Source organism: Symphalangus syndactylus, chromosome 1 (assembly GCF_028878055.3).
Source record: "Symphalangus syndactylus isolate Jambi chromosome 1, NHGRI_mSymSyn1-v2.1_pri, whole genome shotgun sequence".
In the NCBI taxonomy this organism is placed as follows: domain Eukaryota; kingdom Metazoa; phylum Chordata; class Mammalia; order Primates; family Hylobatidae; genus Symphalangus; species Symphalangus syndactylus.
Genome location: NC_072423.2, coordinates 35,290,742 through 35,302,088, shown reverse-complemented (window position 1 = coordinate 35,302,088; position 11,347 = coordinate 35,290,742). Strand labels below are relative to the sequence as shown.

The 11,347-nt window shown below is 43.1% G+C and overlaps 1 non-coding gene across 1 annotated transcript; it reads right to left on the bottom strand.

Annotated features, from left to right (window-relative positions):
* Positions 1–1,931: 1,931 nt before the first annotated feature.
* On the bottom strand, positions 1,932–2,095 carry LOC129461762 (U1 spliceosomal RNA). Its single transcript, XR_008650688.1, has one exon. It is a non-coding gene; the product is annotated as a U1 spliceosomal RNA (small nuclear RNA).
* Between the last annotated feature and the right edge of the window lie 9,252 nt (positions 2,096–11,347).

Here is an 11,347-nt window from a genome sequence, read left to right as displayed (position 1 = left end):
GAGTTGATTCTCTCCTAGAACAGGGAAAAGACCTGGAAAGGGAAGGGGATTCTCTAGAGAGTAATTTTCCCTACAAGAGGCAGCTTTGCAGGACCATTTCAAAATATGTCAAATAAATAAATTTTATGGTAAAATACTTTGATTTCTTTCAGGGCCTATTATCTATCATGTGATGCTATAGTAGAGTCAGGTTGGAATTTGGTATCTTATTGCTGCAAAGAGTCTGTTTTATCAATCTTAAGATCTCTGTTTTAATGTTAGCACTGACGATTTGTGCCTGGATTCCAAAAGGAGGAGGGTATAATGAAGCATGTCTGACTTCCGCTTTCCATCATAGCCTGAACTAGTTTTACTTTGGAATGCCCTTGGCTAAGAGGCGGCTTCATCAGTCAATTGAAGGGCTTAGAATTTTATTTTTGGTTTTCATATCTAAGAACACTAATCTCATTCATAAGAGCTCCACCTTCATGACCTAATCATCTCCCAAAGACTCCATCTTCAAATACCCTTGCTTTGGGGTTAGCATTTCAACATACAAAGTTTGGGGGGATACAAACTTCAGTCCATTGCAGATAAACTACTCTCAGCTAAATGGAACTCAGCAGTTCTTGAATGCACTACCCCATCTTTTTGCCTTTACTTAGACTGTTTCTTCTTCCTGGACTATCTTTCCCCAATTTCTGTCAGGCTTAAATTCCACTTCCTCCATGAAGTCTTCAACTTTCCAAACTGGAAGTTAGCCTCTCACAGCACAGTGTCTTTACTTCTGTTACAGGATTTTCAAAATGTACCCATCTGTCATTATCTGAGTATAAGTCACATACCTGATTGTTAATTTCTAGAAGGCAAAGACTATGTCTTTCTTTCTTTCTTTTGTTTTGAGGTGGAGTCTTGCTCTGTCTCCCAGGCTGGAGTGCAGTGGTGCAATCTCAGCTCACTGCAACCTCCGCCTCCTGGGTTCAAGTGTTTCTCATGCCTCAGTCTCCCGACTAGCTGGGATTACAGATGCCCACCACCATGCCCAGCTAATTTTTTGTATTTTTAGTAGAGACAGCATTTCACCATGTTGGTCAGGCTGATCTTGAACTCCTGACCTTAAGTAATCCATCTGCCTCAGCCTTCCAAAGTGTTGGGATTACAGGCCTGAGCCACCGCAGCCGGCCATGTCTTTTTTTTTTTTTTTTTTTTTTTTAAATCTCCATGTCTCTAATAGCACTGGGCTCAGGGCCCTGCATGCTCAAACACTCAGTGAGGGTCTGCTGAACTGACTCTGTCTCACAGATGCAGACACACATGGGGAACACATATATTTTCGGACTAAGTCTTCTACTGTCTGGGAATGTTAGGGCAAGAGGAGTAAAGATGTCATGACCTGGCAGCAGCTGAGGCTGAGTTCTAAAGGGAGAGGAGGGGAGGGGAGGGAGCCAGGAGATGGCTGGTAGGGTTTGCCATTTGAGTAGACTTGTCTTTAGGTTGAGTGGCTTCAAAGTTTTAGAGCCAGAGATTACAAAAAAGCTGAGCGTTTCTCCATCACACCTTTGCAGTTAAATTTGGTTAGCAGGCAAGAGGTGTGAGCTGGAGTGGGGGTAGGTCCCATGGGAACTGGGGAACTTTGCTCCTTACTCTTGGAAATTCTCCAGAGTGGACAAAAATCAGTGTCCTTTGTATTATCCTAAGGTTTAACATGTGGTGGGACTTCAAGGAGTCCAGGGACAAAGGTCAAGAACTCACTATTCAAAAAAAAGATAAAAATAACCTATAACTATTTTCTGAAATATTTGTTCTCAGCAGTAGTCAAAGAACTGTAAATCCAGACAACGAGGTTGTCTCTGCCTTTTATTTTGTCCATGTGTGGGTGAGGTACGGGCTGTTCCTTTGTGCATTTTACTTTATTTACTTTGAATCAAAATTTTTTTCTTTTTAATAAACATCAGGGGAGAGCACACACACAGTCCCCCACTACCACAAATTATGCAGTTGAGTTTCCCACATTTGGGATAATCGCAGGTATCAGCACATCCAGAGTGCAATGGATAAGCCTCGCCCTGGGAAAACCACCTTCGTGATTGTGGTACCTCCTATGCCAGGTGCTTTGTGCATTTTAATACACAAATGTAAAATTGATAGAAACTTGGCCACCTTGACTATCTATTTTAAAAGCTTTCTATTAAAAAAAACCTGTATGTTCTTTGATCTAGCAATTCTACCTCTAGAAATTTATCTTTAAGAAAAGGATAAACTGTGCATTTACGATAATGCATGAAAATCTGGCAAACATGTTTGCAGCAGTCCATTTTTAATAATAATAATATATATATCCTAAATATGATTATAGGAATTGAATAAATAAACATTCTTACCATAGAATACTCTGAGGTTGATAAACATGATGGTGAAGATGTCGAACAGTTTTCCTTAAAACTAGTTCTCAATTCACTGCTGATTTGTGGAAATCTGGCACTGTCTATACCAGGCAGCAACTCTAAGCCGTCTCAAGAACTGAGGCACAGATTCCTTTAACTTTGTGTTTTTTGAGTCAGAGTCTCACTCTGTGGCCCAGGCTGGAGTGCAGTGGTGGGATCTCAGCTCACTGCAACCTCCACATCTTGGAGTAGCTGGGATTACCAAGCCCAGCTAATTTTTTTTTTTTTTTTTTTAGTAGAGATGGGGTTTCACCACATTGGTCAGGTGAGTCTCGAACTCCTGACCTCAAGTGATCCACCTGCCTTCACTTTTCAAAGTGCTGGGATTACCAGGCATGAGCCACTGTGCCTGACCAAACTGCCCTATGCTTGCTTGGTTTAAGTTTTGCAGAGGCCAGAATGAGCAGAAGGTGGGAATAGGTCTGGGTATTGAAGCTCCCGGCCCCACATTTAGGGAGCTGGGTTTGTGCACAGGTGCTGAGTCAGGAGGTGCTGCAGGATTGGCCTCTCTCAGGGGGCAGCTCTTGGGGTAGTCTCTGGTCTTTACCTTTGGTGGCTTTTTTTCTGTATCTAATCTATGGAGGAAATCGCATAGACATCAGGCTGACTCTGACCTGCCTGACATTAGAAGGGTAATTCTGGACGTGGAAAGATGCTCAGTATCCATTGTCAAGTGAAACAAGCAGTTAATGAAACAGAAACAGCCCAGTGCAGTATTGTTTTATTTTTTCTTGGTAGACACATTATCTGTATCTGCACCTACACCTAAACTTCTTTATATCTAGATACAGGTAGAATAACATCCAGAAAAAAGGTTTACCAAATGTTGCTTCTTGTTTCTGGGTTGTGGAAATGCAATAACTTTCATTTGTGTTTATGAGTCCTTAAACATTTTGTTTACTCTCTTTTTTGTTATAAAAACATATATATCAGTTGTGTAATGAAAATTTACAAAGAATAACGATCTCTGGGGAGCTCTGCCTCTGATTTCCTTTTCTCTTCCCATTAAGCTGTAATAAGTAACTCCTGATTCCAGGTCTTTTGGCCCACGATGAGAGTCTGGTCGGAGGAGTCGTTCATCCTGACTGGGCATCTGGGAATGTCACGAAGCAGGTGGGCTTTGAGGAGCTGGCTCTGTAGGGAGAACTCTGATGGGAGGAAGGCCATGCCACACTGAGGGGGCAGCACGAGCGAGAAAAGGGAATGGCCCACTGTGGACAGTGAGTTAATTCCAGGCCTTTATGAACGTTGATGCTGAGTGCAGTTATCTGAGATGCTTCATGGGAGAAGGCAGCTAGCCAGGTACTCACTTATTGCCTTCCATATGGATACGGGGAATTGCTTTAATTGTTCTTTTCCTCTTTTTCATTTGAAAGTCTTGTTTTCATGGAAGGACAGGTGCATGGAGGGCAGAAACTTATTTGGAAAGTCCCTCAGCAAATTTCCCAGTGCTGGGCAGAGGGGATGTCAGTGGATGCCTGCTGGCGAGACTAGAAGGAACTTGAGTTGACACTGACAGGCAGAAATATATGCCACCCCAAAATATGTCAGCCTAAAAGATGCCTTCTCAATTGAAGGCAATTGAGAAGAAGCAGATACAAGAAAAACTCTCTGTCTCGCCCTTTCCCCAATCATTTGCCTAAAAGCAGGACATAAATTTGTAAAGGGGTCCCTCTTCCCCTTCCTACTAGTTAGGGCAGTAATTAATCACTGAGGACAACACTAGACCCATATCAGCCTAGAGATGGCAGCAGAGAAACCCACGTACAAACCTTAGTTAGCCTTTATCTTCCATTATTTTCTCCATACATTTGCCTTTCCACAATTTGCTGCCCCTAGAAGCTCAAAGTTTTTTCCCTTTGTCTTGTCACTTCTCTAAAAATTTATTGTTCTTTTGTTAAGATGTTATATAAGCCCAAGTTCTAACCATCCTGATTTACTCATTGATGGGTACTGCCATGTGAAGGCATGATGCGCCTGTTAATAACCTGTTTTTCTCTTGTTAATCTGTCTTCTTAGTCTAATTTGCAGGGCCCCAGCGCAGAACTCAAGATGACTAGAGCAAAAGATATTTTCCCTCCCCTACAGCATGAATTCCATTAAGGTAGCTTTAGGGAATAGCTCCCTGTCTCTTGTTATAGGTCTGTAGGAAGCTTAGAAGATGGCTAAGCTGGATGTGGTGGCTCATGCCTATAATCCCAGCACTTTGGGAAGCTGAAGAGGGAGGAATTTGGGACTAACCTGGGCAACATGGCGAGATTTCCGTCCCTATAAAAAATAAAAAATTAGCCAGGTGTGGTGATGCATGCCTGTAGTCCCAGTTGAGGTGGGAAGATTGCATGAGACCAGAAGTTTGAGGCTGCAGTGAGCCATGATTGAGCCACTGTACTCCAGCCTGGACCACACAGTGAGAACCTGCCTTGAAAAAATAAAAAGAAAGAAAGAATGAAAGAGAATGGCCTATTTAAAGAATTCTTTCCTCTAAAGCTGTTTTTACTAGAGGCATGAGGGTTCTTATGAATAATTTGGTACACATAGTAGTTGATATGGTTTGGTCCTGTGTCCCCATCCAAATCTCACGTCGAATTGTAATCCCCACATGTGAGGGGAGGAACCTAGGGGGAGGTGGTTGGATCATGGGGCGGACTGGATTTCTCCCTTGCTGTTCTCATGATAGTGAGTTCTCACGAGATCTCATCATTTAAAAGTGTGTAGCACCTCCCCCTTCTCTCTCTCTCCTGCTGTCATGTAAGATGTGCCTTGCTTCCCCTTTGCCTTCCACCATGATTGTAAATTTCCTAAGGCCTCCCCAGCCATGTGAAACTGTGAGTCAGTTAAACCTCTTTTCTTTATAAATTACCTAGTTTCAGGTCGTTCTTTATAGCAGTGTGAATATGGACTAATAGTTAAATTTAGCTTATAAATAATTTGCTTTTTGTTCATCAGAATAGATTCAGGGATATCTATATGATAAAACAACTCAAACTCAGTTGCATGCTGATAGGCTTCTTGCCTGGAAGACTGTGGGCCTGCTGAGAATTATATCTAACGTCCTGCTCTCATGACCCCCACAGCGTAGTGAACCACCCTCACTGATGCACCTGGATAGTTAAATTACTCACACACTTATCAAATGTTCCTCTATCTGCCAAACCAGGAAGAAAGAAAACTGGCAGGTACTACTTGGGGTCTTTTCAAAATCTGGCCTCTCCTTGGAAATGCACTGTAGGTCCCTGCCCCGCCCTCGCGTGTGATGGGGTGGGGGTGGTTGGCTCTGAGGTACATGTGTGAGATGGGAATTCCATGCAGGCAGCTTGAGGGAATGGCTTCTCCCCTGTTAGACAGGAGCCCACGAACAATGCTAGTGTGAGTATGCTCAGAGGGGAGACACAGGAAGGGAGATGGGGCCTGGACGCCTCTCCTCAGCTCCCAGAATCATCCGTGTGGCAGCCGAGGGCCTCTCTCACTGCTCCCCGGCCAGGCAGGGAGACTTGGAGGGGGCCACTATTTTTGCAGTTTGTGAACTTGCCTTATTAGTTGGGGGATGATTTCCCAAGGACTTGAAAGGAATATCTGAACATAGAAACCCGCAGGAGGGATTAGGAGTCCTGTCATCCCAGGAGAGAAGGTGGCAGTCCCTAACCCTGTTCCCTCACAGTTAGGCCCTGGAGGGGATATTGGCAATGGGAACATTCGCTCCAGACTGTCAGTGTCCAACTCTCTGGAGGTCAAAGCGAGTCCTGCCCTTTCCCCAGCAGTCACTTCGCTGCTCTCCTTTGTCCTTCCCTGAGGTCCAGAAGCCCTTGGGCACAGCTGTGAGGGTTTTAGGAATGTTTTTGTTTTCCTGACACCAGAGAAGCCTGTTTTAAACTTGCAAAATGACAACTTAAAAAGAAAGTGCTGATGATTGGCAGATGGATGAAGCCCTGAGACCAAAACTATATTCACCTGCCAACCCACATACCATCCAAGACTAATTTTAGCTACAGTCTCAGTTTTAACCCTGTCTTCAACCAAGAAAGTGGTTGTTGAACTCTGCCTGGGCTGGGCTTGGGACCAGACACCAGTGAGGCTGTGATCTTGCAGACATCTAGCACTTCCCTTTGCCCCAAAGCAATCTAAAAATCTTGCTCCAACACCTTATCTATCAAGTGGGCCATCTAGCATATAGGTAACTCAGCCATGGCTGAGAACGAAAATAAACAACTTTGCTGTTAGTTATCATTTCTTACACACACACACACTCACCTGCACACACATACACTAATTCACACACAAACATAAACACACATACATGTACCACACTGATATCCACCACCTCCTCTCCACTCCTCAACACTCACATGTGTCCACACAGGCAGTGTGATGCAATGGAAAGATCCTTGACTTTGGAATTAAACCAAATGGCCATGTAATTTTGGGCATATTAGCTAAAGTCTCACAGGCTCCATTTCTTTGTTGTTTTTTTTGTTTGTTTGTTTGAGATAAGGTCTTGTTATGTTGCCCAGGCTGCAGTGCAGTGGCTATTCACAGGCATGATCACAGCACACTGTAGCCTTGAACTCCTGGCCTCAAGTGATCCTCCTGCCTCAGCCTCCTGAGTAGCCAGGACTACAGTTGCATGTCACCGTGCCTGGCTCCTCAGTTTCTTAATTTGCAAAAAGGATGCATATACTTACTTTATAGGATTTTTGTGAGGACTAGAAAGTAGTGAACTAACATATATAGGCAGTGTGCTAAATGGGTACATACTGCAAAAAATGTTTGTTCCTTTATACCCTACCTTCCTCCAGAGTGTATAGTCTACACTGTCACACACACAGTAATACTCATACACTATAGAGTATTGTTTCTCAAAAGTATGCCCATTCTCCTATCAAGACTCACCATCTAAACTTAATGCAGGGAAGTCACCACCCTTTCTCTTCCTATTGCTCACATGGAAAGTATCTTGGAATTCTTTGACTACTGACCCCCAGTTGAGTGAAGATTCTCTGATAACCAAGCACTGAGCTTTCCTTCTCACATCTCTTGTATTCTTGACAGCTGCAGAGCAGGTATTTTGAGGGTGAGAGATGGGGCTGTGATACAAATCATTAAAACCCCAATTTCTGAATGCTGATGGCTCTTTCTGGGCCTCTTAATGTGAGATCTTGGGCAGAAAAAATGGTAAGAGTATGTCTCCACTCCTTCCCCAAGAGGCTTGGGGCCCACCAGGTTTCCTTCCATGCCCCCTGTATCAGCAAGGATGCTTTCAGCTGCTGTAAGTAATAGAGAACACAACTGGAAGCAATGCGAACTGTAAGAACAATTATCTTACTGAGAAGTAGCATGGAAACAGGTGATTTCAGGGTCAGTGCAGTGGCTCCACCACATCATGAAGACTCAGGTGCATCCCATTTGCCCATTTGCCATCTGCGTTTTGGTGGTGTCTCCCCTTAGGGTCATGAGTTGACCACAGCACTCCAAGGTGCTATATTTCCTCATCAAATGGGGAAGAAAGCATTATGTAGGAGGAAAATCTTTCCCAGAAGCCCCTCAACAGGTTCCATAGGCCAGAATTAGGTCATATACTCACTCCTCAGCTGCAAGGGGAGCTGGAAAAGTGGGTGAATGGCATTGTCACCTCTGCAGAGGGCAATAGGCTCTTCAGCAAGGAAGACGGGTTGAGGGGATGCTTTTCGGGTAGGCAACCATGGGCATCTGCCATATTTCCCTGGTTTCTAGTTCTCCAAACATCAGACAGCAATATCCGAAAAGCCCAAGTCCCACTTGTCCACTCCCAGCTTGTTTTCTCTGTAGCTTGCAATCTGTTGCTGGAATGTGGAGGTTCCTCGTTCTGGCTCATGGTACACCATTTCCTGTCATCGTCTCTTGTCATTTTGTTCTGTTGGCCAGAGCCCAAATCATAGGTTCCAGTTTGTTGGCAGTCTGACTCGTGGCCCCAATAGTTGTTGCACTCTTCTCACTGTCTCTTTGAAAAGCTGTCTTCCTGCTGTGCCTGTATCCAAGTAGCTCTATTCCCCTTCAATACAGTGTGAATCCTGTCTTCAGGCAGGTGGAACCCTAAGACAGCCTTCTCTGGCTGACTTTAATAGGGTCTGGCAGCATATTGTCTGGTTTATTTGTTTTGTCCCCTTACTTATGAGTCTGAGAGAACACAATTATAACCATAACTCAGGGGATCACACCCATGGAAGGGCACTGCTATGATTCTCCTCCCAGTGGATTGGTTTCCAGGAGTGCTTGTGTGCACTGATTCACATTGTGTTTCTGACTGATACAGTTGAATGTTTGTTCCCTGCCTAAATCTCATGTTGAAATGTAATCCCCAATGATGGAGGTAGGGCCTGATGGGAGGTGATTGGGTCATGGGGGCTGATCCCTCATGAATAGCTTAGTGCTGTCCTCAGGATAGTGAGTGAGTTCTCACAAGATCTGGTTGTTTAAAGTGTATGGCACCTCCTCTCCCACTCCTGCTTTCTCCATGAGATGTGCAAGCTCCCAGTTTGCCTTCCATCATGATTGTAGCTTCCAGAGGCCTCCCCAGAAGCAGATGCCGATGCTGTGCTTCCTGTACAGCCTGCAGAACCATGAGCCAATTAAGCCTCTTATAAATTACCCAGTCTCAGATATTTATAGCAATGCAAGAATGGCCTAATATACTGACTCATCAGTTATAATTACATCAGACAGTTTAAAACAGAAACCTGATTGTGATGAACCAAACAGAGATTTTATTTTTATCATGCAAAAAGAAATCTGGAGGAAGTCTGTCTAGAACTGATACAGTATATCCACAGTGCTATCAGAGACCCAGGCTTCCTCATTCTTCCTGCTTTGCCATCTGTAGTGTGTGGCTTCTGTGCTCATGTTTGCAAGATGACTGTTTCACCAATAGGAATTGCATTTTGTTCCAGGCAGGAGAAAGGGAGAAAGATCATTAAAAAGGCTAAGACTCTTTCTTTCTTTCTTTCTTTCTTTCTTTCTTTCTTTCTTTCTTTCTTTCTTTCTTTCTTTCTTCCTTTCTCTTTCTTTCTTTCTTTCTTTCTTTCTTTCTTTCTTTCTTTCTTTCTTTCTTTCTTCCTTCCTTCCTTCCTTCCTTCTTTCTTTCTTTCTTTCTTTCTTTCTTTCTTTTTCTTTCTTTCTTTCTTTCTTCTTTTTCTTTTGTTCTTTCTTTCTTTCCTTTCTTTCTTCTTTCTTTTGTTCATTCATTCTTTCTCTCTCTCTCTCTCCCCTCCTTCCTTCCTTCCTTCCTTCCTTCCTTCCTTCCTTCCTTCCTTCCTTCCTTCCTTCCTTCCTCTTTCTTTCCTTCATAAGGTAGCAATTAAGTTTTTCTAGAATATCCATGCTATTGGCTTCTACTTCTACCTTATTGACAAGAACTACATCTCATAGCCACTTCCCTTCCTGCAAGGGAATCTAAGGGAGATGTGAATTGGTGTTTTAATAAGGAAGAGGAAAGAATGGATACTGGGTTGGCAGCTAACAGTGTCTGCCACGGAAATCCCTCCCTTCAGGTCAGGTGTGTCCTGGGAGAAAGGGCAGTAAACCTGAGAGTCATCCCATCCGCCATATTCCCCCAAGGCACTTAGTCCCTACTTGTGAAGACTGCCTTAAGAAGCTCCTAAATTTTCCAGAACACTGGTAAATATTTGCATAGGGGCATTTCTGCAGGATCCCCAGTTTCCTAAAATGATATATATTCACTTGAGCCTTTGTCTCTCTCCTTCTCTCAATTCCTCGGTCTCTCTCTTCCTTCCTTCCACAAATAATTTTTGAGTCCCTCATTTGCATCAGACAATGTGCTAAGCACCTTGGGACACAGGCAGATGTTGCTCCTTCCTCTCCTGGACAAACGCAAGTTTGGCTACTAGAGGCCAGACAAGAATTGTGACTCTCAGGTGTACATCACCTGTTTGGAAGCAGCCAGGCAAAGGAATGTGCTTGTGGCTTTCAATGAGTTGAAGGGATTTTTGGAAAATGTGTTTGAGTAGTCTGCCATATTTGTGAAAAGTTACTCTGAGAGGGAAGACATAAGCCCTGGATCTTTCTGAAGGGCTGAAGTCATCCTGATCCTCCAGCTGTTGACATCGCACATGTATGTGGGAAGCTTGTTTTCCCAGTTACAGATGGCTGGACAAGTCATCTCAACTTCACACAGCATGGTACCAGATTCTCCTTGGCTCCCACTCCCATCAGTCAGGATTCTTGCTGATGATGTATGCAGGAGGTACACCAGCAGGGGAGACCAGCCTAAAGAGGCTTATGGCAGTACAGTCACACATCCATGTCTGGGTCACAACCCTTTCTTGAAAAGTTCTTAACCTGTAGATGAGAAAGCTGTGCATGACATCCAATTACACATGAAAGGGAGAAGGTGTCTGCTGGGGAAAATCTGAATTAATCAGGAATGACTATTAAAATGTTCATTATTAATAACTACTTACACTTTTAAACAAGTTATACCTTTCAAAATGATAATGTATACTTGATCTCATTTGGGCTTTACAGGATTTTACTGTAAAATCTATATCATATTATTATTTAAATATTTACAACTCTTTTACTTCCACCTAACAAAGCCAATAAAATGTACATAGACACTGAATATTAATATCTTAGGAACACTAAACCTCAAATGTCTTACTTTCTCCTTTTGTTTACTTCATGATCCTGTTTTTTTCACATGTGTTTTTGTGCTTGTCTAATTCTCCCCTGACCTTTACACATTTTTGTTACTCCAGAGCATCTTTATCCCTGATATTTTATTTTGATGTTCTACTGCAGCTCATTTCTTTTGTTTATTTTTTGCTTTTTGAGTTTATAGAGACAATGTTATTGAGGTATAATTGGCGTATATTAATAGTAAACCACACATATTTCAAAGTAATGATCTGATATATATTGACATATGTATAAAC